The 27,543-nt window shown below is 43.4% G+C and overlaps 1 long non-coding RNA gene across 1 annotated transcript; it reads right to left on the bottom strand.

Moving 5' to 3' along the window:
• On the bottom strand, positions 1 to 27,185 carry LOC128340351 (uncharacterized). The gene is made up of 4 exons (XR_008313641.1): positions 27,034 to 27,185; positions 25,553 to 25,637; positions 3,076 to 3,175; positions 1 to 708 (listed from the first exon to the last, which is right to left on the bottom strand). It is a non-coding gene; the product is annotated as an uncharacterized LOC128340351 (long non-coding RNA).
• Between the last annotated feature and the right edge of the window lie 358 nt (positions 27,186 to 27,543).

Raw genomic sequence — 27,543 nt, 5'->3', positions numbered from 1 at the left:
CACACTTTATATTTATTTGCAAAATAAATCTTCATATTTATCTTATAAAAATAAGACTGCCATACTACATATTTTTCATTTTAAAAAATGAGACAGTTACTGTTGCATTGTAAGTTCTTTTTACCTAAGTGATAGAGATGGCCTTTTTTCTTAATGACTGTCTTAACTATGTTTTCTACTCATCAATGGTTGGAGTCCACACATTATCTTATTTTAAATGCATGATATGGAATACTTTCTATACGTCGCCACATCATAATACAGTTTTTGAATCAGTGCTTAAATTGCAGCTGATAGGCCATCAGGATCTCTAACCTCAGCCATGACCACCCTCCCGCCATGTGGCACTGGTGGGGTGAGAGCTACATTCAAACCTAGGCTGACACAGCCACCTCCAGTGCTTCTTTCCCTATGACAATATCTTCTATGTGGTACTGGTGGGGTGGGCTTGCAGTTATGATGTCCAGATCTAACCCTAGTCATCACCTTCCAAGACCATCTTCATCTTCCAAGACCCAAGTCTCCATGTTCTGTCGAATGAGTGAGCCCTTTCTCTTTTCCCTGTTCTCTAGTGGTCTCTGAGCAATGCTTGCCTGAGTCTCTGCTAGGTCCTGTTGAACTAAGAGCAGTTTGTCAACATTTCTGAAGACTGTGGATCTGTTTAAGAATGTGGTTGGTAATCCTGCCCCTGCTGCTGTTTGCTTTCTCCTGCAAGTACAAATAAACCAGTGAGCATGGATAACATTCTACAGGACTTGGCAGGTGTGCCCATGCACCATGGCACACTGATCTCATTGTGCTCCTGTTATGGAATGCAATGGTAAGTATAACCCATCTATCTTTCTGGTTGACATAACATTATCAGAACTTAATTTAAAAAAATTCTCCCTTTTCTAATATAAAGTGGCCTCAGGCATGGCAAGCCTCACTCTAACTGGCTAATTCTATATCCAAAAGCCATATAGGATGTGCAGTTCTGGCTTTTTTAGTAGTAGATGCCTTTCATATTGCCCACAGCCAATCATTCATTCATTCATTCATTCATTCATTCATTTATTATTATGAGATTTAATATACTGTCCAATCCACAGACTCAGAACGGTGTACAGACAATAACAGCATCAGAGATTTAAAAAATTTAAAGAGACAGAGAGAGATTTAAAGGGCAAACACCTGGTGGAAAAGAAACATCTTCAATAAGATCTTAAAGCAGGGTTTCTCAACGTGTGGGTCCCCAGATGTTATTGGACTTCAACTCCCATAATCCCCAGCCCCAATGGCCTTTGGTTGGGAATTATGGGAGTTGAAGTCCAATTACATCTGGGGACCCACACATTGAGAATCCCTGTCTTAAAGGCTGAAGGGGAGGAGGCAGACCGAATCTGGGGGGAAGAGAATTCCAAAGTGAAGGGGCAGCAACAGAGAAAGTCCTTCCACAGCTTTCCTATGTTGAGTACTACTAATACTATGGATCTCAATCATGTTTTAGAGGAACAGCTGTTCTGTTCACTTCCTGCCTCATGAATTCCTGACAGATTTCATTGCTCTCAAAGCCTTCTGTAGAGATAGTTGGATAGGGATAGAAAACCTTCTACAACCTACTGACTGGTAAGAGAAAAAGACATTCAGGGTACATTTTAGGCTCCTTAAAATTGTAAGTTATGTGTTCAAAACTTCCATCTGCTCTACCTATAATTGGATCAGAGATGGTGAGCAATGGGAGAAAGAGGGAGCAAACAGAGAGCGGGGCAGGCTGCTATTTGTCCCTAATTCTTTCTCTCTCCCTTCCTCACTTGCTGTGGTAAGCTTTTTCTCCTTCCCAAGGGATGGAGAAAAAGCTTACCACAGCAAGTGGAATAGATGTCTCCCATACTATCATGAGCTGCCGGACTTGCCTTCCCTTGGGCGGGGGTGGTGGTGTGTGGAGGTGGCGGCTATGCCCTCTGTGCACTTAAATGAGGCAGTACATCTCTCTGTGTGAATGAATAAGAAGGGTCTCTCTCTGTGTCTGAATGTTTTCTGTGACTGTGTGCTGTTTCTGTAAAAGAGGACTATGGCAGCAATCCTATGCATACTTGCTTGAGAGTATGATTTTTTGAACTCAATGGAACTTCCTCCTGAGTAAACATGTAGTGGCTTGTTCTGTAATTGTGATAAAAGGGAGCTTGTGTTTCCGAGTTCTCAGCCATGGATCTGCCTGTTCTTATCCCTGGCTCTCTGCCCACAATTATCTGTCCTGCCCTTCAGCCCACTAGCCCCAATGGGCACCAGCCACCACTGTGCTATGCCTAGAAGTGCAATCAAAGAGAGAAAGTGAAGCCTGTGAACAAACACGCACACCTTTTTTCAAAAGGGGCTAACAGAGAAAGAAAGCATGAACACAGATGTAAGATAGAACACAAGGGAATAGGTAGGCTGTATGAAAGGAATAAGAGTACCTGTACACCTATACCAAGTCTTTCAGCCCCATGTTGTTCATATGTTTCAGAGAAATGTTGCCAGATGCTTTCAGTTATATTTTTTTGTATGTATGGGTCCCAAAGCATGGTCTGAGGGCCACCTTGCTGAAATAAGCAGGCCAATGTCTGGCCAGTGCCTGGATGAATACTGCCTGGGAGCCCCATATATACCCCATATATGCCATCGTTAAATTCCATGATGGAAGAAAGGTGATGAGAGAGAGAGAGAGAGAGAATTTGAGGCATTATGTCTGTTGTATATAAAATTTATTTAATGACTTTCAGCTTTTTGAATGACTTTTCTTAATCAGCCTCCTTTACCTTACCAATCAGTCCTACTCATTCCTTGTATACCATCAGCTTCTTGTGCATTCAAGGATACTATTGGAAGGGGAGGCCTAATTTAAGGTTATTCGGAGCAGATTCTGTTTCTATGCTGCAACAGTGCATAGAGCACTGTGGGGGTGGCCAAATTCAGTTGGGGATGTTTAAAGCATTAATGTGATACAGTACAAATAAATACCATAAATAAACTAAACTAAACTACAAACAAATAATAAAACTGACTGTACAAAAGGCATGCACTTGAGATGAAAAAAATCATTGATGCTCCTACCTTCCAAGCAAGCAGATCTGTGGAAAGCTTTATGAAGATGACAGTATAAAATGAAGAAGATATTGGCTTCCTGAGCATCAACCATCCATGTAACTGAAATCTGGGAGGAATATCATCATAGCCCAAGTCAATGTTTAGCTTAAGTGTTGGTGTTGAGAAAGTGCTTTAAAAAAAAAAATCTCTTCCATAGTGACATCATTGGTTATGTTGAATCATCAGATGTCAGGATGGGAGGAAAAAGCATAACTACCTGAAGGTTCAGCTGTGGTTGTATATTTAATTATTGATGTATATTTCCTAGTCGTCAAATCTAACAGCCAAAATAAAATGTGTCAGGAAATAGAAGGAATGCATTCCAGCAAGAAGGCTCTTAAGCTGAAAATATTAATATTAAGAAGCATTTGTTTGTTTCCTGGTATGCCTCTTACAAAGCTATAAACATCAGAATATGCGTAATTTCCCATTTCTGCCATCAAAGAACTTTGCCAGAACTTCTGACGGTAAATGTGTGTGTGGGAGAGAGGGAGAGGGGGAGAGAGAGAGAGAGAGACAGAAAGACAGAGAGAGAGACAGAGAGAGAATAAAGTCATAATCCTGTTATTTAGGAGAAGATAGTTGTGCACGGGCAATTGATAATCTAAGGAGAATATACTGACCTGTCCATAGTACTGATTTATCGCCATCCATGTGAATGACACATTACAGAGGATCTGACAAGAAAGACAGGACTCTGCCTCAGGAGTTCACAATCTAAATTTCAACATGGGGAAGAAAACAGAAGGATGGGGGGAAGACGTGTACCAGGGCAACAGGAAAAGAATACAGATTCAGTTCAGGCTGAACTACAGTAAAGGATAATAAGTATTTCTGCCAAAAGTTTCACAGAAAATGTGGGTTTTGAGCAGAAATTTGAAGAAAGGGAAAGGAAAGCAGGTGGGGAGGACTTGACTGCATTTTAAAACAATAAATACAAGAATATTCATGTTCACCAAGCCATCATGAAGCACAAGTTGTCAATGGCTACTAGTCTAATGGCTGCTAATGGCCCTGAGCCTTCAGACTCAAATACAGTGTGCTTCTGAACACCAGTTGCAGGGTAGCAACAGTGAGAGAAAGGAGTCTTCCTCAGGGGTGTAGCTAGGGCAGAGGGGGCCTGTGTTCACCCCTCAGCCCGGTAGCCCCTTGGGGTGAGGGAGACAATGAAGAAAACAGGGAAGTGTAGAGCCCGGGGGCTCTCAGGAGCTGGGGGGGCTGGATTCTTTGAACCCATCTCCTGCTTGTGGGCTTCCCAAGGCTCAATACTACCAAGACTAAGAGGGCCACTGTGGGAAACAGGATATTGAACCAGAAAGGCCTTGGCCTGATTCAACAGAGTTCTTCTTATGTCAATCTCCTTTTCTTCACCATTTCTCCACCCATACACTTAATGTGAATCTCTCTCCCCCCCACCACACACACACGTGTGTGTGTGTGTGTGTGTGTGTGTGTGTGTAGAGAGAGAGAGAGAGAGAGAGTTGTAAGTCAGCAACTACAGGCTTTGGGGCTGCCAAATCTGGTCCTGAAGTTCACATTCTATTTCTTACCCATTTTGGCTTCAATATGTGGAGAAGAGAAAATGAGAGAGGATAAGTTGGTAATACTCAAGTGAAAAAAAAATGGAGAGGAAGGAAGATGCCCCCTTCCTTCTTTCTGAACTGGTGTGCAGATCTCTTTGTCTGCCATCCTGGAGCTTAAATTGCCTGTTCAAGGAAACAGAGAAAGAAACTGAAGCAATGTAAAGCAGATGCTAGACAACAGCCTCAAGTGTGTTGCTGAACAATGAGTCCAGTCTCTAAAGTACCTCGTGCTCCTCTTCTCTTGCCAGAAACAGCAGAGCAAAGAAGAAGAAGAGGGGGGCAGGAGGAAAAACAAGCAGAAGAGGCACCTGTGGTAGGCTGTGAAAGAGAGGTTGCCAGCAAGCCATCTAAAGAGGCAAGGGTGGGGGCAACTCTATTTGCCTTTCTGTATTGACCCGCTTATAAACTGGTTAGCAAAGCTAGCATGGACTGGTGTCTCCCATGTCTTCAACGGTGCAATTAACTGGCAACAAAATCATGCATTTTCTAGTTATAACTATATTCAAGAGCATGAAGATCCCTGCTGAACTTACCAACTATTAATACTGATGATGATGATGATGACGATTTTATTAATTAGCCAACATGATCCACAGCCCTCCAAAAGCAAGGCTGCAGAGGGCTATGGATCCACAAGGAGCTGTCAGAATCCCTTTGGAATATGTTCCTGAGGACTGCATAGCCACCAGGAATAGACTGTTACAAGCAGAAATGACTTTTGGAGGGAGGGGAGAGATGTGAAAATCCTTCTCCCCTCCCACTCTGCTTCTAGTCTCTGGAAGGCTAGTTATTTATTATTATTTATCTATTTAACACATTTCTATACCGCCCTAACCCAAGGTCTCAGGGCGGTTCACAACAACAAATACTAAAAACAATTTAAAACAAATAATAAACAATCAAAAGTTTAAAAATTTGAAAGTTAAAAAGCTAAAAAGTTAAAAAGCTTGGGTAAAAAGATGAGTCTTTAAATCCCTTTTAAAAGCCACTAGTTATGGATCTGCAGTCCTCTTTCTGTTGCCAGAGGGCTGCAGATCATGTCAGCCCCTGCTGTTTTGTTGTTGTTGTTGCTGCTGCTGCTGCTGCTGCTGAGCACTCAAGGTGGCATCTGTGCATGCGCAAATGTCATTTACATGACGATAATGCTCATGGGATTCTGGGAACAGGGAACTTCCTGTTCCCAAACAGGAAGCCCCCTCATGGCGTAGCTTGTAAAAGTGGACAGCAGGCTGTTTATGGACAGCGCCACACTGGGGCAATGAAGGAACAGTGGAGGGGCAGTTAAGACCCCCCTCCCTCCATTTACAGTGCCCACTCCCCCCCCCACACACACACAAATGTTTTGGCTTGGGAAACTTGGATCATTTCAGTGTATATTAGAGGCTCTGAAACAATTTATGCACATCCCTAATCCACAGTTGGCTAAGTCCACCAAAATCAACAAGAGCAATTTAATGAATATTAAAGCTGGTTAGACACATTGGCTTAAGTGAGGCTAACCCATAGAAGAGTCCTGTCAATCACTGAGAGTGTGAATGTGAGAGAAATGCTTTCTTTTTTAAAAAAAAATCAAAAACATTTTGCCATTCTGTATTGTACTCCTTTCTACTCTAGAAACACACTCATGGCTAAAACATCACAATTCTTTCCATGGCAACAGATCTTCGCATTGCAGATGCGAGACATGTGAGATCAGTGGCAAGGTGACAGTGAAGTCAAAATGCATAGCAGTTAAAAAATATCCGCACAATCAAGATCTATCCATTTTATTAGGAATAAGCAAGAAAGACACAAAAGCGGTGCAACAAATTTTTTATGTTTAGAAGTGATAAATTGATCCCTTTTCATGCCTAATAGGTAAAAGACAGTGAGAGAAGCACCACCCTCATAAGCTCTCAACATTACAACCTGTCACTATGCGGCATTTATCCTGGCATTACAAAGTCTGAGAGTAGAACTAAACATTTCAAGGAACACGGAGCTGCAACTGATATTAAAGACCTGTGTCCCTCTCCTAGTGCAACCTAATCCATGTCCTGATTCATTATGAGCTGATTCAGATGATACATTCAAGCAGCCTGCCAAATCGTGTTGGAAGGAGCAAGGGCACACGCATCTCCCTCACGCACTCATTGCACCATCCTAAAAGTAAAGTGTGCCGTCAAGTCAGTGTTGACTCCTGGTGACCACTGCATCCTACTATCACATAATTGTGGAAGGGGATGGAGTATCCAAACCATCCCTCACTGTAAAATTTAAATACCACAGTAAGGTGCCGTTCAGACATTCTGACCACCCCACATACACACAAGACAATGAACCAGGCGGGGGGAAATGTGCCCAGTGGCTAAGAAAACTGATCAAATTGGCTGATCAACATACATGGTTTCTCTAACCCTAACTCCGGTGTGGCAGTCCCAGGCCATACAGAGGCTCATTGCGCAGGCGTGGCAGCCTCCAAAATGGCCACCGCGCCAGAGCAGGGAGGCCTGAACAGGCTGAAGGGTGGCAAGGAGGTCAGTGGGGGGAGGAGAGCTCCCATGGACACACCCCTGCCACTTAGAGGAAGTCCCGCGGGGGGGGGGATACGTGATAAAATTTAAAACAAAAATTAATCATGAACCCCTGGTGGTGTTCGGTCTGAAGTTGGACCGAACAGCGGGTGGTTTGGTTTGACCCCAAACGGTCAAACTGAACTGGTTCGATGTCAAACACGTTCAACTTTGAACCTGTTTGCACACTCCTAGGCTCTACCGCGAGGCTCCAGTGGCACTGTTTTACAATGGTTCCGCTCCCCTACCTCTGGTAGATTCTGAAGTGTGGAGTTTCACAAGGCTCCATACTATCTCCAATGCTCTTTAACATCTACATGAAATTGCTGGGAGAGATCATCAGGAGGGTTGGTGCTGGGTGTTATCAATATGCTGATGACACCCAGATTTACTTTTCCATGCCAACCTCATCAGGAAATGGCATATCTTCCCTAAATGCCTGCTTGGAGGCTGTAATGGGCTGGATGAGGGATAACAAACTGAAGCTGAATCCAAATAAGATGGAAGTACTGACTGTTACAGGGTCGGGACCCATGAGGTGGTTTAGATCTGCCTGTTCTGGATGGGGTTACACTCCCCCTGAAAGATCAGGTACATAGCCTGGAAGTGCTCCTGGACCCAAAGCTTTCCCTGGTTTCTCAGGTTGAGGCGGTGGCCAGGAGCGCTTTTTATCAGGTTCGGCTTATTTATCAGCTATGTCCATTTCTAGAGGTGAATGACCTTAAAACAGAGGTACATGTGCTGGTAACCTCCAGACTTGACTACTGTAATATGCTCTACATAGGGCTGCCTTTGTACACAGTCTAGAAACTACAATTGGTACAGAATGCAGCAGCCAGACTGGTCTCTGGGCCAACACGAAGGGACCTTATAACACCGGTTTTGAAAGAACTGCACTGATTGCTGATATGTTTCTGGGTGAAATACAGTGCTGATTATTACCTATAAAGCCTTTAATGGCTTGGGAACAGGCTATTTAAGAGAGCGCCTCCTCTGTCATGAATCTGCCCACCTTTTACCATCTTCTGGAGAGGTCCTGGTCATCTGGTGGCAATTCAGGACCGGGCTTTCTCTGTGGCTGCCCCGGGGCTTTGGAATATGCTCCCTGCTGAACTAAAAGCATCTCCTTCTCTGTTTGTTTTCAGGAAGACCCTCAAGACTTTCCTGTTCTCACAAGATTTAATTAGAAATTTAATAATTTTAATAATTTGTTTTATATTGTTTTTATTGTGATTTATGTCTTTTAACCTGTGATTATAACGTTGGCATTTGTACACCGCCTAGAGATTTACATATCAGGCAGTATAAAAATATGGTAAATACAGACAGACAGACAGACATACTCAACACAGGGCTGTGGTTTTCAGCATAACATTTAGGTCTGCCCTTATTTATTTACTTTACTATTATTTATTTAATGCATTTATATACTGCCTATCACAGAAGTCTCAAGGCAGTCTACAAAAAATATATACAACCAGACATTTTAAACACAACCTTAACACATATATCAAATTCCAATTAAACTAACAAATCTATAAAATTCAACTCAAAGCCTGGCTCAAGAGATGTGTCTTCAGTTGTTTTCTAAACTGAAACTGCATCCTCTGGCCAGTCCTTAGCTGCCATGCTCTGTGTGTATTTAAAAGGATGAGAATGAAGCTACTATATATGCTAGGGCTGTGCACAGGCTGAATTGTCAACCTGATCCACAGCCTGCTCCTGGCCATTCTTAAAACATGTTAATGATGCAGGGGGTGGCCAGAATTACATCGAGCTGATAATGGGTATCAGCTTGATGCATTGGGAAGGGCCTAAATTTTCATGCAGAGCCAGCGTCTGTCATGCCCTCGATCTCCAACAGCGAGGAGGAAGGGGAAGCTGTCAACTTTCCAGCCGAGTCAAGAGTGTCTGAGGGGCAGAGCCCGGCTGTCAGCGTTCATGAAACGGCTGTGGTAGATCCAACTAATGATTTAGAGCAGGCACAACAACCTGAGTCAGCAGAAAGCATGAGAGACCAATCGGAAGAAGAACTAGGCAATGAAACACTGACACCACAACAACGCAGGCGCACTAAACGCAGAACACAATTAGAATCTATTAGAAGGAGCAAACGCCCGCCTCTTGCTGAAGGCTGATAAGCCGTGAATTATTGCCAGCTGGGAGCTATCGGCTTCCACTATAAATCCTGTCACCAGCCGTCTACTCCTTGCTGAAAAACAACGTACGTCATTCAGTCGACAGCGTTCAGCCAAGCCGTGAACTTCCCTGGCATTTGGCCAAACCTTGACAGTGTCTGTGAAGAAAGTGGCTCTCTTCCAGCGCAGCTGTGGCTGCAGCCTTTGACATTGCCGCATTTTTTCACTTCCTGGTATTTCCCTCAAATGCACCAGGAAAGGAAGCAATATCATGGCTTTGCTTCCTTTTCCTGATGCATTACTGAAAGGAAATATGGCTGTGCTCTAGTTATGGGGCGGCGCTATTTTTTCTCAGTAATGCACCAGGAGAAGGATGCAATGTCACAATGTTGTTTCCTTTCCTGATGCATTCAAGCACAATATCAGGAATGAAAAGCTGGCAGTTTCAAATGCTGCCACTGTGGCTGCCCAGAAGGCAACTGTTCCCCCCACCCCCAGAAATTGTGCTCTGCATTAAAAAGGTAATCCTGCCCCCATCCCAGTGTCTGATAATATTCAATATAATACAAATACAATTTGGTATTGTATCAAATTGTCTGCCAATGGTGAAGACATGTTTCATCAGATATTGTCCTGATAGGGCTTGTATAGCCTTGGATCCAATTATCAGTTTCATGGGATGCACAGCCCAGATGCATACAAAGCTCATTCTCACATTCAGAAGTTGGGTAGGAGAACCTCTTTCCCAAGCTTGGGAGCTCTGCACGGAATCATGCGTGAATTAAAAACAAGGTGGGTGGTGGATTTAATCATTTGCTAAGCCCCAGCTAGGTAGGACAAGTAAGCCCTAACCAGGTTCCATCCCCAGCTTCAAAATGAAGTAGGAGGGGAAACCGTCTTACCCAGCTGGGACTTAGCAAACGATCACGTCCTCTGCCTCCCACCTCGTATTTAAATCACACACAATCAGAAAACAGGAGCATGTGCAGCTCCTGAACATGGGTAGCCTCATTCTCATAATCAGAACCTGGGTAGGAGGCTTCTCCTAGCCAAGTTCTGATCATAAGAATGAGCCTACAGTGTTATTTCTGCCATTGTTTCACAACAGCTGAAGAATCCATACATGTATCCCACAAACTGTCAAAGTACATTTCAACAAGTAGAGGGGAAAGGTCCCATAGTTGAAGTCACCATCCCATATAGCCTCAAAAGCCATATTCTTAATTGTTGGTGGATCGCCTTCTTCTTGTGTAGTCATTCAGTTATTCAAGGCACAAACTCTATTCTGCCACTGAGCCTAAAAGACAAAAAATCCCAGCAAGTGTGGAGGTGTCATGTACGTATTCTAAATCCCTTTGCTGAATTGATAACCAATTCTCAGAGCTACTAATAACCCTGCTGTCACTAAAAGGTGAAAATCAAATTAGTAGTATGGAATAGCCAGAGCAAACTTAATTAATTCCTGTTAAAGGATCAAAATCATTGGAGGCTATGATAAATAAAGGTGTGTGAGGGTCTGTGTCAGTGCTGCAACATTTTTGTATCTTCCTTCATCACTAGTTCATTTGAGGAAGTCTGTGTAGGTGGTTATTATCAAAACTAGACACCAACCTCCTACTGAGTCACCTTAAGTGTCACAGCAGGGAAATGCTTGACTAACAAGCAGAAGGTTGCCGGTTCGAATCCCCGCTGGTACTATATTGGACAGCAGTGATATAGGAAGATGCTGAAAGTCATCATCTCATACTGCACAAGAGAAGGCAATGGTAAATCTCTCCTGTATTCTACCAAAGAAAACCACAGGGTTCTGTGGGCACCAGCAGTCGAAATCAACTTGACGACACACTTTACCTTTTACCTCCTACTGGCTTTGCATTCACACCTTCACAGAAGTGAATGCTGTCTGGTTGTTGTTTTTAGGCGATAAGGAGGGTTGTGGTGTGAAAATTAGGAAGACCAAATGTGTAGGATTCAGATCTCAAGCAAGGGTAGGCTCACGTTCCCCTGCTGCTGCCTCTACTACTTTTAGGGTGAACAGAGGCAAACTAGGGCATGGCTCCTGGGTCTTTAATACCTATGCAGAAGAAGGTGGACTTTCAGCAGGTAGAGCTATTCTCACCTCTCAGTGATAAGTTGCAGCTGCTAAAACACCGTCTTCTTCACACAATCATAGGCACCCTTTTGCATCACCTTTTGCCTGCAGCCCTAAAGATGTGAAGCTTGCTCTCAGATGCACAGAGCCTTTGCTGAATCAAAGCAAATGTTGCTCTTTTCATGTTTGTAACTAGTTTATTTTAGACTACTTTCCCTAAGGAAAGTAAGCTTATAAGGTCACCTGGCAGTCTGTGTGTGTGTGTGTGTGTGCGCGCGCGCGCGCACACGCACGTGCATGCGTTCATGCATGCATGCGTGTTCCTCCGCCTCCATCAACTTTGCAATGCCTGGGCCAATATGAACCAAACTGAGTTAAGGTGTAGGGACATATTGGGAAATGTCAGTGGCACAGTTTGTGATGATGTAATCCATCCCAATTCAAGATGGCAGATGTGTGAACATTTGAGGTGCAAGTGGGCTAATTTGTGAACCACCTAACCAATTTGAACCAAATTTGCTATGCTGTAGGGACACATATGGACACCTCAATGGTGTAGTTTGTGATGATGTCACACACACCAGTTCAATATGGTGGACACATAAACATTTGAGGTGCCAGTGGGCTAACTGATTTGAACCAAATTTGGTGCAGTTGTGGTGAGTGACAACTAGGGACACCTCAATGGCATAGTTTGTGAAGATGTAATCCACTCCAATTCAAGATGGCAGAAGCTTGAACATTTGAGGTGTAAGTGGCTAATTTGTGAAACACCTAACCAATTTGAACCAAATTTGCTGCAGGTATAGAGATGGCTCAATGACGTAGTTGTGATGATGTCATCCACCCAGATTCAAGATACATGTGAATGTTTAAGGCTTAAGTGGGCTAATTTGTGAGAATGATAATTATCAATTAAGATTATAGTGAAACAAGATTAGGCAGATTAGTTCTTTTCAGAACAACTTGTTCTTTTATACTGAGGCTAAACTCCCCTAGCCTGGGCTAGACTGCTCGTAAGGACAGCTTCCCTCTGTCTGTTTAAAAGAACATTTACATACCCCAAGCCTAAATACATCACTCCATAGGTCTCAGTATGATCTTTATGGTCTCTGTTGGTCACATCTGAATGACAGATATAAATTGATTTAAATTGATTTAATGATCATTATATTTCCCCAGGTAATGGGGAAAGGTAACGTTGGGAGCTAGAGTGCCCCCAGAAAGAATGCTTAGCACTTTCACCAAACTACAATTCCTAGGATTCTTTGTAGGAAGTCATAAACATGAAACTGGTGTTGGGATTGTATGATATTATCAAGGAAGCTCCCTTCTCAGAGGCGTAGCTAGGGGAGATGGGGCCCGTGTTCATCCCTCTATCTGGCGGCCCCCCAGAGTGAGGGAGATAATGAAGAAAATAGGGAGGCGTGGATCTGGAGGGCCCTCAGGAGCTGTGGGCCCGTGTTCTTTGAACCCTTTCGCTCAATTATAGCTACGCCCCTGCTTCTGGTGTCCTCTGAGCAGCAAGAGAGGGCCTACTTTTCAGATGCCTCACAAAGGTGCATTTGAAAGCTTAGCAAAGCCTGCTTCTAGCTGTACTTCCATGTTGACATATGTATCCTTTGTTGTGCTTACTCACTTCCCTGAGCAGTGAGAAGTTCCAGGGACAGCACAACTCAGATTTGGGTTTCTTTAAATGAGAGCCCATGACACATAGTATTTTAGTAATATTTGCTTTCTTTACAAAGATACAAGCAAAGTCAAAGAGATGTCCTCCTACAAGAGGCTACATCCCTGTGGTGTCTCTTTACTTAGCCCCCAGCGCTCTCTCTCTCTCTCTCTCTCTCTCTCTCTCTCTCTCTCTCTCTCTCTCTCTCTCTCTCTCTCTCTTGCAGTTACTAGAACTGCTAATTCTAACACACCCCTTCCTTCAGTCCCTTCCCTTAGCTGGGAGGGTCACCTTCTCCAAACTCTGATGGCTCTCTCATTTGAACAAATACAGTAGTGCTACATTGGAGAAAGATCCTTTGGCCATTATGGACTATTAAGTCCATAACAAAGAAACCATTACACCTCTATTATTATTATTATTATTAATGTTGTTCCAGCCTTTAGAAGAGCTGGTGGCCCTGAAATAGAAAATAAATGGATAATTATATGAAATAAACACCCACTTAAACCAGTGAGTCCTACACCCTTTTTGGAGAACTATATGCATACAGGGTTCTGCCACATGATTTGGAACCCTGATCCACCTCAGCTCTGATTCTCATGAAGGACCTCTCCATGTGGGCAATTCCAAGGATAACAGAATCAGGCATGTTCCCATTTTTTCAATGGCTGTAGCAATAAGGAAATTTGATATTATATTTAGTCACTGACAAGAGAAAATCTGCTTTAAGGGAAAAATTCAATTTCCCCCCCAAACCCTTAAATATTATAGAAACATGCAAAATATATTGGTATCAGAATCAGAATTTTTGGACATAATTTCTTATTGTTACCAATGTATTTTGCACATTTTGTAAAAAAAAAGAAAAAGGCCTTATTTAGGAAATATTCTCTTGATCTGCTTATGTTTACAGTCATTGAAAAAAGTAGTAGCATGACTAATTCTGTTTCCCTCGGAATTTTCCATGTTTTCGGCTTGTCCCCTTGCAGGCAAGTGCTGAATGTACAACCACTGCACGCTTTGACATCAGGAAGCTTCTCACCATCACACATTCAGTAATGTGTGAGGAATGTCTGAAAGGGCTCTTCTTCAGTCTAAGCGTGTTTAGGATCAGGATGTCTGGCCCCATTTCTGTACACGAACAGGTCACCAATGTACTGCCACCAAGTATGTTATTGGGTTATATATAACTATACTAACAGTTACTACCAACTGTATACAAATAGTGTTGACTCCTAGAGGCTTTTGTGAACCACTCTGCACTTTTAAAAAACATCACCTGATGTCTTTAACAGTTTGATTTTGTTTCTTCTTTACTTATATTGGTGCTCACAGTTGTCATTAAGCTTCAACACTTTCAGATCTTGGAAATCCACAGCATCAGCTGGGATAAATGCAGATCTGTCTATTCTACTGCCAAAGTTAATAAAAATACTATTTGGAGATAGAACTGGGGAACATTTGCGGTAGAAACAGAGGCTATACCATTTGTTTTCCTGCTTGCAGTGATTTATAGTCATGGTATTTTTCCATTGAATTGAAGTATTTGACCAGTGTTCAAAGAATAAGGGAAGTGACATTTTCTATTGAACCAAGTGATGTCCAAATGTTAGAAATGTGAACTTGGGGATCATACAGGATTCTTCATTATTTTGTCCAATAAAAGGGAGGGAAGTTGCTGAGCAGAATTTTTTATCTGGCTCTCTAATGTCTATGAGATGAAGGAAAGACGCCACAGCAAAGAAGACATGTGCATGATCCAAGGTCAGTCTGCTTACTCAGAAATAGATCTCAATAAGTGAACTGTACTTACTCCCCAGTAAATATGCATAGGATTAAAGCCTACTAAAAAGTCAAGCTGTTCAAGTGTCAAGTTATAAAAAGACCATTTAGGGATAGAGCAGTAAATGGGGGGAAATCTCCTTTGGAAATATAAAGACCAGTAGTAATGTGCACTATCTCCTTAGTGTTGTTAGAACTGCAGAAGACCCCAGCAAGACAGAAAATCAGGTGGTGGTGAGATGTCTATATTATATTAGCAAAAATGGAGGCTAATTTCAGAAGCATGCTTTGTGTAGAGTGAAGCTGATGAGTTTGCTTGGAGCTAAAGGCTTCATGTTCTGCTTCTCAGAATAACGCCCCCTCCCAAACTTGAGGGCTTTGATGACACACACATATTGAGTTTCCTGCAGACACACATGCTAATTGTAGCATCCTTCAAATTTTCTTTAAATACTTGCATTCCCTAGTTTGAGTTTTCTTGATGAACTATGGCAATCATGTGATATGGTCCTGCTTCTTAAAGAATCAGTGCAACTCTTAGAGCACCTCTCCTCTAATCTGCTATGATTGTGAAATTAGGATTAAAAAAACTGCTTCTGAACATGAATTTACAGGTCAGTTTTATGCTACGTGAACACTGAAGTAGCATCAAAAAGAGTAAAAGAGAACTTAGCAATTAAAATGTATGCTTCTTAATATATTTGGTAGTCTTTGCCAAGTGTCAACAGTCTAATCTAGAATGTAAAATTAAAATCCAGAGTTCAGATTCCAGGCAGTAGAGGGCAGTAGCACATATAGAGTAACTAGCAGTTCTTGCACTATACCTGAAAATTACAATCACATACATCACAATTTTTCATGTATTCTAAACGTGATAGATAGATAGATAGATAGATAGATAGATAGATAGATAGATAGATAGATAGATAGATAGATAGATACTACATGTTCTCCATCATTTAAAGTATGTGTCTGCTTTTTGCTCTTTTTCCTTGACAATGTATGAGATCCCTTTTCCTAGTGATGTTTCTAAGTATTTAAAAAACTCTTTAAAAACCAACATCTTCTCTCCTGGACTTGAAAATATTGATAACTGAAACCAAGGTATAAGAGAAGAATCTCTGGCCGCATTTGCATGTAACGTGGAGCTGCAGTTGAATAGGCATGCAGTTCCATGGACATTATGTCCGAATGTGGGGAACCACAGTTGGGCTTGACAACAAAACCGAGGGTTCGGGACTGGAACTCCAGTCTGAACCCTCAGGTTGAATTAAGTTTTGTTGCCCCAACCCAAGGTTCCAAGCAGCCTACAGTACGTCCAGGCTGCTGGCCATGGAACCAGAGTTGAGGGAGGAAGCTCCTCCCTCAACTCCAGCCCGATTGGCTGTGCAGGCAGTCTTTCTGTCAAGAAGGAAGCCCACACAGCCAGCTCCCCCACCTCTCTGACATCTTGCTGACAGCAGAGAGGCAGCTCTCCTGAACATCCAAATTTGGATGGGGGTGTTTTCCGTGTTACATGCAAATGTGGCCTTTGAAATGAGCACCAGAAGTTAAAGCTAGAGTACCAGTTCTTTCTTCATTAGTATGCAAGGAAGTAATTATTGTTAACATTACAGTGCACAAAGTGATGCATTATCAGTGCTTTGACTTCTGAAGTCTGGCAGTTTGGAAGAAAAATGCCTATTTCATATTTCCTTTTGAATCAAATAAATACATGGAGTATGTGTGTTTGTATGTTTCTGAACAAACAAAAAAAGGACGACAGTATCTTAAAACACAGAGCAAAAGGGGGGAGGAACCCAGAAACTGCTGTATAAATGGTGTGATGTTACCAGTATATGTCATATCTTAATATAATATCTTTCAATCTATTAAACCAGAACTAGATTTAGACCTAGTATTGCACATTGTTAGTTTATTACAAATGTTGTAATTCATTGATTACAAACTTCGTAATAAAATTTTAGTTTATTACAAACTTTGTAATCCTATTAAACATGGTTTAATAGATTGAAAGATGTTATATTAAGATATGATATATACTAATTACATCACATACATGTAACTTACTGGTTACAGCAGTATCAGTTTTTCCCCCTTTTTTTTGTTTTGTATTTTTCTGCACATACATACTTCTACAAAAGGTTGGTGTATGTGAGCAAGGCCTAGCAAAGGCTGAGGACATCCCAGCCTTTATACAAATTATTGTATAACTAGCTGACCTGGCACAGAGCATCTGCACCCCTAGTTCTCCCTGTCTCTCCCCCCCCAGCCCCATTTCATATCCCCCACCCCATTTCGTCCCCCCACCCCATCCCATTTCATTCTCCCCCTGCCCCATTTCTCCCTAGTAGCTGGGCAGCCTGGCTGCTGCTTCTCCTCCCCGGCCACGCCGCTTTTCTCAGTGGGCCGGGCCATCCTTCATTTTGGCCAGCAGGTGGGCCAGAGAGGGAGTGCTCCTCCCTCTCTGCTGCCTGCCCGCCGCTGTAGTTTTCTCGCTCGTCTGCCAGCTGCTTTCTCTGCCTGGCGGCAGCCATTCACCACCATTCTTTCCCCCACCGGCCAGCCAGCTGCCACCGCCGCCATTTTCTTGCCATGCCCATGGCTATCTGGCAGCTGCTTGTGAACTCTCACGAGAGTTGCCACGCATGGGATTAGCTGCAGGTACATCTTAGAGAATTAAATATAGAGATTTGTAAGCACTGAGAGCTTCAGTGTACATACATGGAAGCCTCTGGCACATTGTGTGGGTCTTAGATATCTTTGATCTAAGTTACTGTGCTGAGGGTCTCTAGTACATCATGTGGTGATGCAAACTGATTATATCACTGACCTACGAAATGCTCCAGAGACATCTGGGCATGTTGAATAAATCCTACTGCTGCCGTAAGGTTTTCCAGAACCCAATGGACCTGGTGTTGGATTGTAGTAAGTCCTGGTGCTGTTCTTTTTGGACTTTCTCACACAGCCCCAAAACTGTTGCTGAAATTCCCATCTAAAAATTTCAGCAGCAACCTTAGTTTTGAGCCAAGGCATTCATTTTGTTTGCTGAATGGGTTACCCTAGTCTATGACTGGTCACACAATCAAAGCTGTATCTGGCCTACTCAGAGCTTAGTAACTAGTTTCAAGATATCGACTGACATGTTGACTAAATTTACTGGAGGAAGAAGCCCTATTAAAATGTAGTAGTCCTTCAGAGTAACTCTTGAGTAGTGCTAATTTAGACAGGAGGTCAGCCACTCTTTTTTATTTCAGCTCTTAAAGACTATTTCATTTGATCACGGCGTACAGGAGAGGTCCTGCCAGAAAATATGATAAAGATGTGAGCACAGCATGATCATGAGCATTTCTCATGCTGCACTGTTTCTTCATCACATGAGAGTGTAGTTCATACTTGTGGTCCAAAAAGTATGTTACAGTAGAATTTGGACCATGTTTAAAAGAATGCTTTGATTAATCACACATATACACACCCCTAATCACTCTCCGACTAAAGTATTACTATTAATACTTCTTGAATCTGGGAAACACTTCATGAGGCGCTTCACATGATCAGTGTGAAGAGCAGGCTTAGCCCGCTCTCTCTGCAGACAAGCAGCCGCTCGTAACTGGGCAGCCGGATCGGCTGCCCACACAACTGCCGGCTCCATCAAGGAGCCGACAGGGGCGGCGGGGATCGGGGACCGTGTGGCCCCTGGAAGTTCCAGGATGCCCTGCATGAGCGCACAGGGCATCCTGGAGAGACCCCCGAACCTGGGAAGCTGCTTGCAGCCTCCTGGCGGGGGTTTCCTCATGTGTCACCATGGCGCAGAGCCGCACTGTGGCAGCACACAATCAGAAAACCCGGGTTAGCTGAGTGCTTGCTCCACTAACCTGGGCTAAGGGGAGGGCTCCTTTGGCGGGCTAGCCACCAGAGAACCACCGGGCTCGCCTGCGGGCCTGCTGTTCTCACGATGAGGGAAAACAGGGCTGGGCTTCTTTAGCCTGGTTTTCCTCCATCGTGAGAATAGACTCCATATGTATTATCTTGATATAATCCTTATAATAAGGCATTGAATATCTTATGGGAAAATGCTATCACCCCCATATTACAGCTGAGGAACTGAAGCTGAGAAGGAGTATTCCTGATAGAGTTCTTGATAGAAGGGCTAAAACTCTTAGCCACCCTGCTACATCAGCTCTCAAAAGTGAAATGTTTCTCCCTACAACCTATCCCACAGCATGGTCCCCATCTACACTGCATGCATCCTCCCCTCTCCATCATCCGTTAAAGGTAGACTCAGCCTGGTTTAAAACTAACTTTTTTCTGTTGGGAGAGGGAGGTCTAGTTAGCTTTGCTCCCCCTGACTGAGAAGTCACTCCGAATATTGGGTCCTGTGCTGCTAAAGCATAATTCTCACCTCCCCTATGCTAGGATTGGAACCAAAGTTTCTCCAGAGTGGAATCTGAAGGAGAATTCATGTTGCTGAAGAACTGAAAGAGAAGCAGAAACCTGAAGAGAGGGTAAGGGTTCCTCCCAGAGTGAAATATTGGTAATTTTTCTCCGAAGGGTTTTCCAGTTCCTTCCACGCAATCTAAGGAGCCCTGGAACCTCCTAACAAGTTGGGGGGGGGGGGTGTGCCAAAGGATGCAGCAAGGATGACTCCTCTCTCTCCCTCCCGGCCCAATAGCCATGCTGCCTGCAGGCTGGCCATTTGTCAGATAGAGTTGTGCAGTTAATTATGCACTTTACCTGGTGAATGGCCAGCCTGCAGGTAGTGCAGCTCTCAGGCTGAGCGAAGGGAGAGGAGCCACCCGAGTGAGAGGAGCCACTGAGAGGAGAGCTGGTCTTGTGGTAGCAAGCATGATTTGTCCCCTTAGCTAAGCAGGTCCACCCTGGTTGCATATGAATGGGAGACTTGTAGTGTGAGCACTGTAAGATATTCCCCTCAGAGGATGGAGCAGCTCTGGGAAGAGGAGAAGGTTCCAAGTTCCCTCCCTGGCAAGATAGGGCTGAGAGAGATTCCTGCTTGCAACCTTGGAGAAACCGCTGCCAGTCTGTGAAGACAATACTGAGCTAGATTGACCTATGGTCTGACTCAGTATATTGCAGCTTCCTATGTTCCTATGATCCCTGTTGTCTTTTTCTTTGATGTTGTATATGCAATTTCTTCTGTGATTTCCACATTTCACCTCCAGGGAGTTGTCATTAAACAACTAAAAATAACAATGAACCCTTCTTTTAAAGAATAGGCATGTTTTGTACTATGTGGAGTGTGTTACTCCACATACTAGTATCAATGTTTTACCTACCTAGGAAGGCACTGTAAGCAGAAAAGAACTGGCTGCCTAATCTCCCTCCTCAGCAATAACGGGAAATTATATGTTATTCCTGAAAGTGGTACTTTAGCACAGTAGGCAGCTCTTATGTTGTGACAAGATAATGTGTGTGTAAAGCACTCCTATAATTTAGCTGTCACATCGACACAGCTCTTTGACTAAGTCGGGGTTGAGAGAATTCGCTTTGATTTGCTAAAATACACCAGCCAATTTTCATTTCTTAGGAGTGAAATTGACTCAGCTTGATCAGAATTGTTCCCACTCCCATCTCCCTCAGTGATTTTTGGTAGCAAGAGCTGGTGCCTGGATTTCATACGACTGCAAAGGTGAGAAATAGCTACAATTTGTGATTTTAATCTAGTGCCCCATAACGTACATGACACCTGTCATTTTTGAAATATTTGGAAGGGAAAGGGTCATTTTCAGCACTAAGGAAAGAATGAGCTGTTGATTGTAAGATACTTATATACAGCAGGAAATTCAGTTATTATTGTGTTTTTTCACCCTTCTTGAAAGGAATTCTAGAAAAGATATATTGCTTCCAATATTGAATATTCTGGCCCATGCTGGTAGAAAACAATTAGGCTCGTGACCTTCTGGCCTCATTTCTGGGATATGTATGTATGAGCAGTGGGGGGCAAAGATGATATAGCTCATTACACATCACTGGTGCTCTTGGTTAAGGTTACCAGAAAGTTATGCATTGTGACCACCTGGCCCCAGTTCTTTAGAACTTGGCAAAACTAATCATTGTAAAAATTATTGGAGGAGTAGTGGCAGGCCTGGCACCCTCAACTTGTATGAATGCCAGTTCCCACTGCTGCACCAGCACAATAAGGAAGAGTGAGGGGTTGTGCGCATCACATGAGGCAAGCACGGGCAGCCATCCTGCCTTCCCCTCCACATGGCCAAAATTGGCCAATCAGGGAAGGAGGCGGGCCGATTGAGCCTCGGCTGCCTCCATGCTGTTCAGTTGCTCCACAGCTTGCCACCAGAAGAGTGCAGGTTTGGGGAAGGTAGATTGATTAACGGAGTTCGGCTGGAGGGCCATTCGGAGTGAGGGGGGCCAAGGAAGAGTCCTTCGGGGGTTTTGCAGCCCAGAGGGTTGGGAATGGCCCCCGCTCAGGGGGTGGCTCGACTCACCAACTCCGAGTTTGGTGGCTTGGATTGGGGGTGGGTTGAGTTGCCCCCCCCCTTCAGCAGGGGAAAGCCTCACAGTGAGAGGAGGTCAGGACATGGTGCCTGACCGATTCAGTACCCGGCCCTCCACCCTGGCATGGATGGCCCACCCTAGGAGGTGGTCCCACACAGAAGCAGTATCCGCACTCTGGTTAGTTAGGTACCTTGTTGCAAGTCTTATTCCACTGTAAATTAATAAAGTAGCCCTATTTTACTCCAACTAAGTGTGTCCTGTCTTCATTGGCTTTTTAAAAGCCAAATTTGGGTTATAGCCCATTTGACCCACAAGTATACCCCTCAGGTTCTCCTCAACTACTGTTTTCATAAAGCTGTGAACAGGGGAGCATGATTGATTAGAAGGAGAGTCATAAGGTAGACTTTGGATTAGATGGAGAGTCATAAGGTAGGATTTCATTATGAGCCCCTATGTTTTAAGAGTCTTCCATTAACAGTGCACACACAGACATTGGGGATGGAGTCATAATTTTTTTGTAGAGCACATGCTTTGGATGCAGAATGTCTCAGTTTCCATCTTTGGTATCTCTAGGTAGGCCTTGAAAAGACTCCTGCCTGAAACTCTAGAGAGTTGACCAATAGTAGTCATACACAGATGACCAATGGTTTGATGGTATGAGGCAATTCCTACATTTCCATCATAATTTGAGCACTGCCACCATAAGGAAATTACTCGGCACTTCCAATATTGGCTGACCCACTAAGAGAACTGGTGGTACTGCAGATTTTTCCCACTCTCAAGAGAGCCCAGCTGCTTCCAGGTCTTCAATAGTGGTGGCACAGATGTCTTCTTTACCCTCATGTTAGTCATTGTCATGCTGCTCCCCATTCCTGGACCAGCCTCCCCCTTTCAGTTTGCCAACACCTAAACCCTCTTCTGATGTTGCAACATTGGTTGCAATGTGTCGGGGGGGCATGCACTGGGGCTGACATACTCTGAGGCCATCTCCCCTCTTCTCCTTGGGTTCAGACTGGTCCACAAAGGCAAACACCAAACCCAAACCACTTTCTCCCCATTCTCCCATTTTCTAGAACTCCCCAGCACTTATGTGCTCCCATTTTCCCTCTACCTGGGCACACTGTACCCACTCTTAGAATGCATGAGAACATAAGAACAGAAGAACAGCCCTGCTGGATCAGGCCAAAGGCCCATCTAGTCCAGCATCCTGTTTCACACAGTGGCCCACCAGATGCTGCTGGGAGCCACAGGCAGGAGTTAAGGGCATGCCCTTTCTCCTGCTGTTACTCCCCGCAACAGGTACTCAGAGGCATCCTGCCTTGGAGGCTGGAGGTGGCCTTCGACTAGTAGCCGTTGATAGACCTCTCCTCCATGAAGTTATCCAAACCCCTCTTAAAGCCATCCAAGTTGTTGGCTGTCACCACACCTTGTGGCAGAGAATTCCACAAGTGGATTATGCGTTGTGTGAAAAAGTTTGTTAGTCCTAGATTTCCCAGCAATCAATTTCATGGGATGACCTCTGGTTCTAGCGTTATTTGAGAGGGAGAAGAATTTCTCTCTGTTCACTTTCTCCACACCATGCATGATTTTAGAGACCTCTATCATGTCTCCCCACAGTCACATTTTTTCTAAACTAAAAAAACCCAGGTGTTGTAGCCTTGCCACATAAGAAAGGTGCTCTAGGCCCCTGATCATCTTGGTTGCCCTCTTCTGCACCTTTTCCAGTTCGACAATGTCCTTTTTTATATGTGGTGACCAGAATTGTACGCAGTACTGCAGATGTGGCCGCACCATCATTTTGTATAAGGGTATTATAATATTAGCCGTATTAGGGTTCTCCTTTCTCATATTTCAAGGTTCTTCTCAAAGCTAGTCAAGCCTCACTTTGACTTCTCTTCCCCTAATTTCTGATTCTCCCCTGTCATAATATCCATAATTTGCAAAGTTCTTTGCTGTTTCTAACTGTGTTTTGCCTAATTTGTTCCTTTACCCTTCTGCCCCATTTCATGTGTGCCTAACATTAAACAATTACACTTTTTGCTTCATGAGTATACAGCACATCTGTATACACAAAAATAGCACATCTCAAGCTCCCCACCTCACTGTGTTCTTAAAGGCTAATGAAAAGCAGATTCAAATGGTTCTTATAACATGCCCATATTATGGACTAGAGCCGCACCGGAAATATCTGCTGTGTGCAGTTGGGTACAAAGTTGAAGATCTCCTTGTTAGCAGCCCTCGACTTTCAGGCTTACAAGGTGCAAAAAACAGCAGGTTGCTGACTGCATACAGAGATTTTGGCTCAGGAGTGAAATTGTATATTTGTATACTATAGACATTTGCTGCTTCGGCTTGTAGGCTAGATTCTGGACTGAAGAAAGGGAGCTTGAAAAGCCAGAATGTGAGTAGGCAGGAACTTAAAACAGATTTGCCTTTGAATTAGAAGCAGAATGAAGCTCAAATGCTGTGTCTAATAAATGTAATGGTTTTCAAAAGTATGGTGCTGTGCATTCAAGAGCTCAAGTGGTAGTAAATAAAGGCTTTAAACCCCCACTTATGCAAAATGACTGGTGGAAAATATTTTCTTTTTGTGGCAGTACATAGGAAACATAATCTTGTTTAGGTGGCACTGTGGAAAACTGGCTGCACAGAAAAGGGGAAAAATGTTTTTGAGGTTACCAAGAGCTTTGCGCTCGTTATTACAAGCAGGGGAATTTCATTTGTGGCTGGGTGCCATGGGGATACAATACACACACACAAGATGTAGGCTTAACTAGGCTGAGATTTTATTGTTACAAGGGGAGCATTTGGGGTAAATAAATCCAATCTCAAAACCTCACAAGCAGTGAACCCAGAACTCCCCCACCCCATGAACTGGGAAACTATCCCAGCTGTTCTCCATCAACAGCAGCAATGTGGGTGGAAAATAAATACAAAAGGGCAGCAGCCCCTATTCTGAATTCAGTGGATGAGTCTGGCCCTTTTCAGTCTCTCATAAGGCCCACCAAGAAGGACAACATGCTAGAAGCTCAGGCTTGTCTTGTTGCTTTGTAAATCATCCCCTCAGACACTGTACTCGAGATTCCAGCTCCCATATATGCCTGAATTTTGCCAGCAATTGACTACCTTGGGAAGGGGGAGGGTTGATTTAGTGCCACGCAGAACGCTCAATGGATAGTACTTTCCTGACTGCCCCACCCATGCAGACTTCCTTGGTGCCTGCTCCTCCGCTGTGGATCTCCTTCCCTTTAAATATTCAGCACATTCTACAACTGCATGTTCACAACCTACTTGTTGCTAGATTAAGATGATGAGGGAAATAACAAGGTCATCCACACAATCAAAAACTGTATTCTACCCAGGTTTGGGAGCTGAGGGCACTCCCAATTTTCAGTTGTGTGGAAGTAAGGTAAGAGGAAAACCCGGGTAGAAGTGATTGTGTGGAAGCAAGGTAGGAGGAAAAGTTAGCCAGGCTTTCCTCCTACCTTGTTTTCACACAATCACTTCTACCCAGGTTTTCCCCTTACCTTGCTTCCACACAACTGAAAATTGAGAGCACACACAGCTTCCAAACCCAGGCAGAACACAGTTTTTGATTGTGTGAATGACCTCGATATTTCCCTGGTTTGTATGATATTCTGAATCATTTCAGTCACATGAGGGAGGAGTATGAGCATGCAGATCTACCCCAATTCAATTCAACACAACACAACACAACACAACACAACAAATATTTATATACTGCTTTTCAATGGAAGTTCCCAAAGAATACATAAATATAAAAAAAATACTGTATCTATTTGATATATAATTACATAGATATAAACACATAAATAAAATGGAGTGTCATTCTGCTGCCGCATAACTGCAACAGGGTTGTTCATCAAAATCATTCCTAAACACACCAGTTAACTCTAACTTTAAAATGGCATCTCATCTGTATGTACACTGAGGAGTGGTTCAAATGAACTGATAATTACATGGTGCACAGCCATATCAAAAGCAATTAATCAAGACGTCCAGGGCTTTCCAGCTGTACATGTACAACTTGTTTTGTCACAACATGACCAGCTGTGAATTAAATAAATTATTTGTTTATGTTGCCACCTGAGCCTGTACATAAGAAAATCCATACAAAATAATGAACCTACCAGTAAAAGCAACACAGGTTGATGCTGAATGTCCTTGATCATTCAGTTATTTTTCTTCTGATGAGTGATCTGGGTACAATGCTGACTGAACAAGAGATTGTATTACATTAGCATCATTTCCCCCCTTGCTTTTAGAAGGCAAACAAAAAAACATAACCCACCCTCCCTAAACATTGCCAGGGTAGGATTTAACTATTGTTCTTAGAAGGTTGGTTGTATGATTCTTATTTTCAGATGGGCATTTTAACTTTATTTTTAGGTTGTTATTATTATTAGCTGCCTTGAATATACTGTAGAGAGAAAAGATCTACATTTTTAATTCTACATTTTAAAATACAAATAAATAATGATAGAATGAAGGGAATTAGTAAGATTTCAGGTTACAAACTGACCAAAATAGCAATAGCAATAGCAATAGCACTTACATTTATATACTGCTCTATAGCCGGAGCTCTCTAAGCGGTTTACAATGATTTAGCATATAAATGACACACACACACGGTAATATTTAGGAGGGATAAAGAATGCTGATTTATTTAGGGGTTTACCACCTGCTGACTAATGGATCACCAATATTAATCACTAGGCAGTATGATGCTCACTATGGATCACCACCATTAATCACTATGCATGATGTTTTCACCAGGGGCGTAGCAAGGTTGGAGTGGGCCCAGAGACAAGATTTTAAAATGCTCCCCCCCCCAAAGTCCAGGGCCTCCGCACACCCCAGGCCCCCAAGGATTTAAGTCTGATATTCCAAAATAAGTATGCTGCCTGCAAATACATTTCACTGAATACACACACACACATCACAATATATAGTGATATACATTGAGTACTATACATTTGTATTACTTTTAATGCCTAGAACACACTAGAAAGATGAATTATTAAAATGGGCCCCTCGCTGCAGATTAGCAAAGGAGACTTTCAACCATGCAGGGTGAACCTATGTTTGTTTTCTCAGAATTCTGAACAAATTCAGTCAAGTTTGATTGCAGGAGGTTTTTCACAGGAGGCTTTTAAAGCCCTTTAAGACACATCTCCTCTGGAATGGAGGTGCTGCATTCACATGTTGGCCAGATTGACCCTGAAGTCCCTGCAAGTTATTGGGGAGCAGTTCACACACAAGAAAAATAAAATAAAAGCACCACACATGCTTCAAAGTTCTCACTCAGACCTTCCGGGTTGCAAAACAACTTGAACATAAGTGCATTTATAAATGAATGAATGAATAAATAAAATTAATAAAATACTGTTCCAGAAGTTTTTGCAATTTTCTGCCATGAAACAAGCCACTTATAGGGCTTTTTAGATAGTTTTTTTTAAGTCAGCAAATTTTCCAAGCTGTTTCAAAATAAATATTCAGAGACTTCTCGGTCCCTCCCCCCCCCCCATATCCAAGCCCTATGGCAAGCAGATCCCTATATAGGGGGGGCGGGGGCGGGAAAGGTAACCACAAAAAGGAGTTCACACTCTACCTGGCAAATGCTGGTCTGGGTTAAGCAGGGCAGCAAGGGGTCTTCTGCTGCAGAGAACACTCTGGCTGCCTCCTCCTTCCTGGCTTGCTTGGGCCCTACTCGAGTTCAGGCTTCACTGCGGCCTACACGGAGGCCTCCGTGGAAGCCCCGCCCACCCGCCGATCAGCTGAGAGGCGGGAGAAAAGGAGCTCTTTGCAGCTTGCCTGCTGCTTCGATTGCAGGCCAGCAGAACAAGCTGGAGAGACGGCGAAGAGGGCAAGTGGCTGAGAGGCTATGGGGCTGGGCAGGGGGCAATGGGGAGTCACATGAGGTGCCTCTGGGGTGCCCCTCCAGGCAGTGGGGCCCCCAGACAACTGTCTCCCCTTGCCCTATCATTGTTACGCGCCTGGTTTTCACTGTTGTATGTCCAAATTGTCATTAAAAGAATCAAGATCAATAGGAAGGGAAGAAATTTGTGAAGTATGTATGCAAAACTCTACCATGCTGCGAACGCTGGTGCCAGCCTCATCC

Source organism: Hemicordylus capensis, chromosome 1 (assembly GCF_027244095.1).
Source record: "Hemicordylus capensis ecotype Gifberg chromosome 1, rHemCap1.1.pri, whole genome shotgun sequence".
NCBI classification, from domain to species: Eukaryota; Metazoa; Chordata; class Lepidosauria; order Squamata; family Cordylidae; genus Hemicordylus; species Hemicordylus capensis.
Note: the sequence above shows the minus strand (reverse complement) of the source record. Positions and strands in the feature narration are given on the sequence as shown.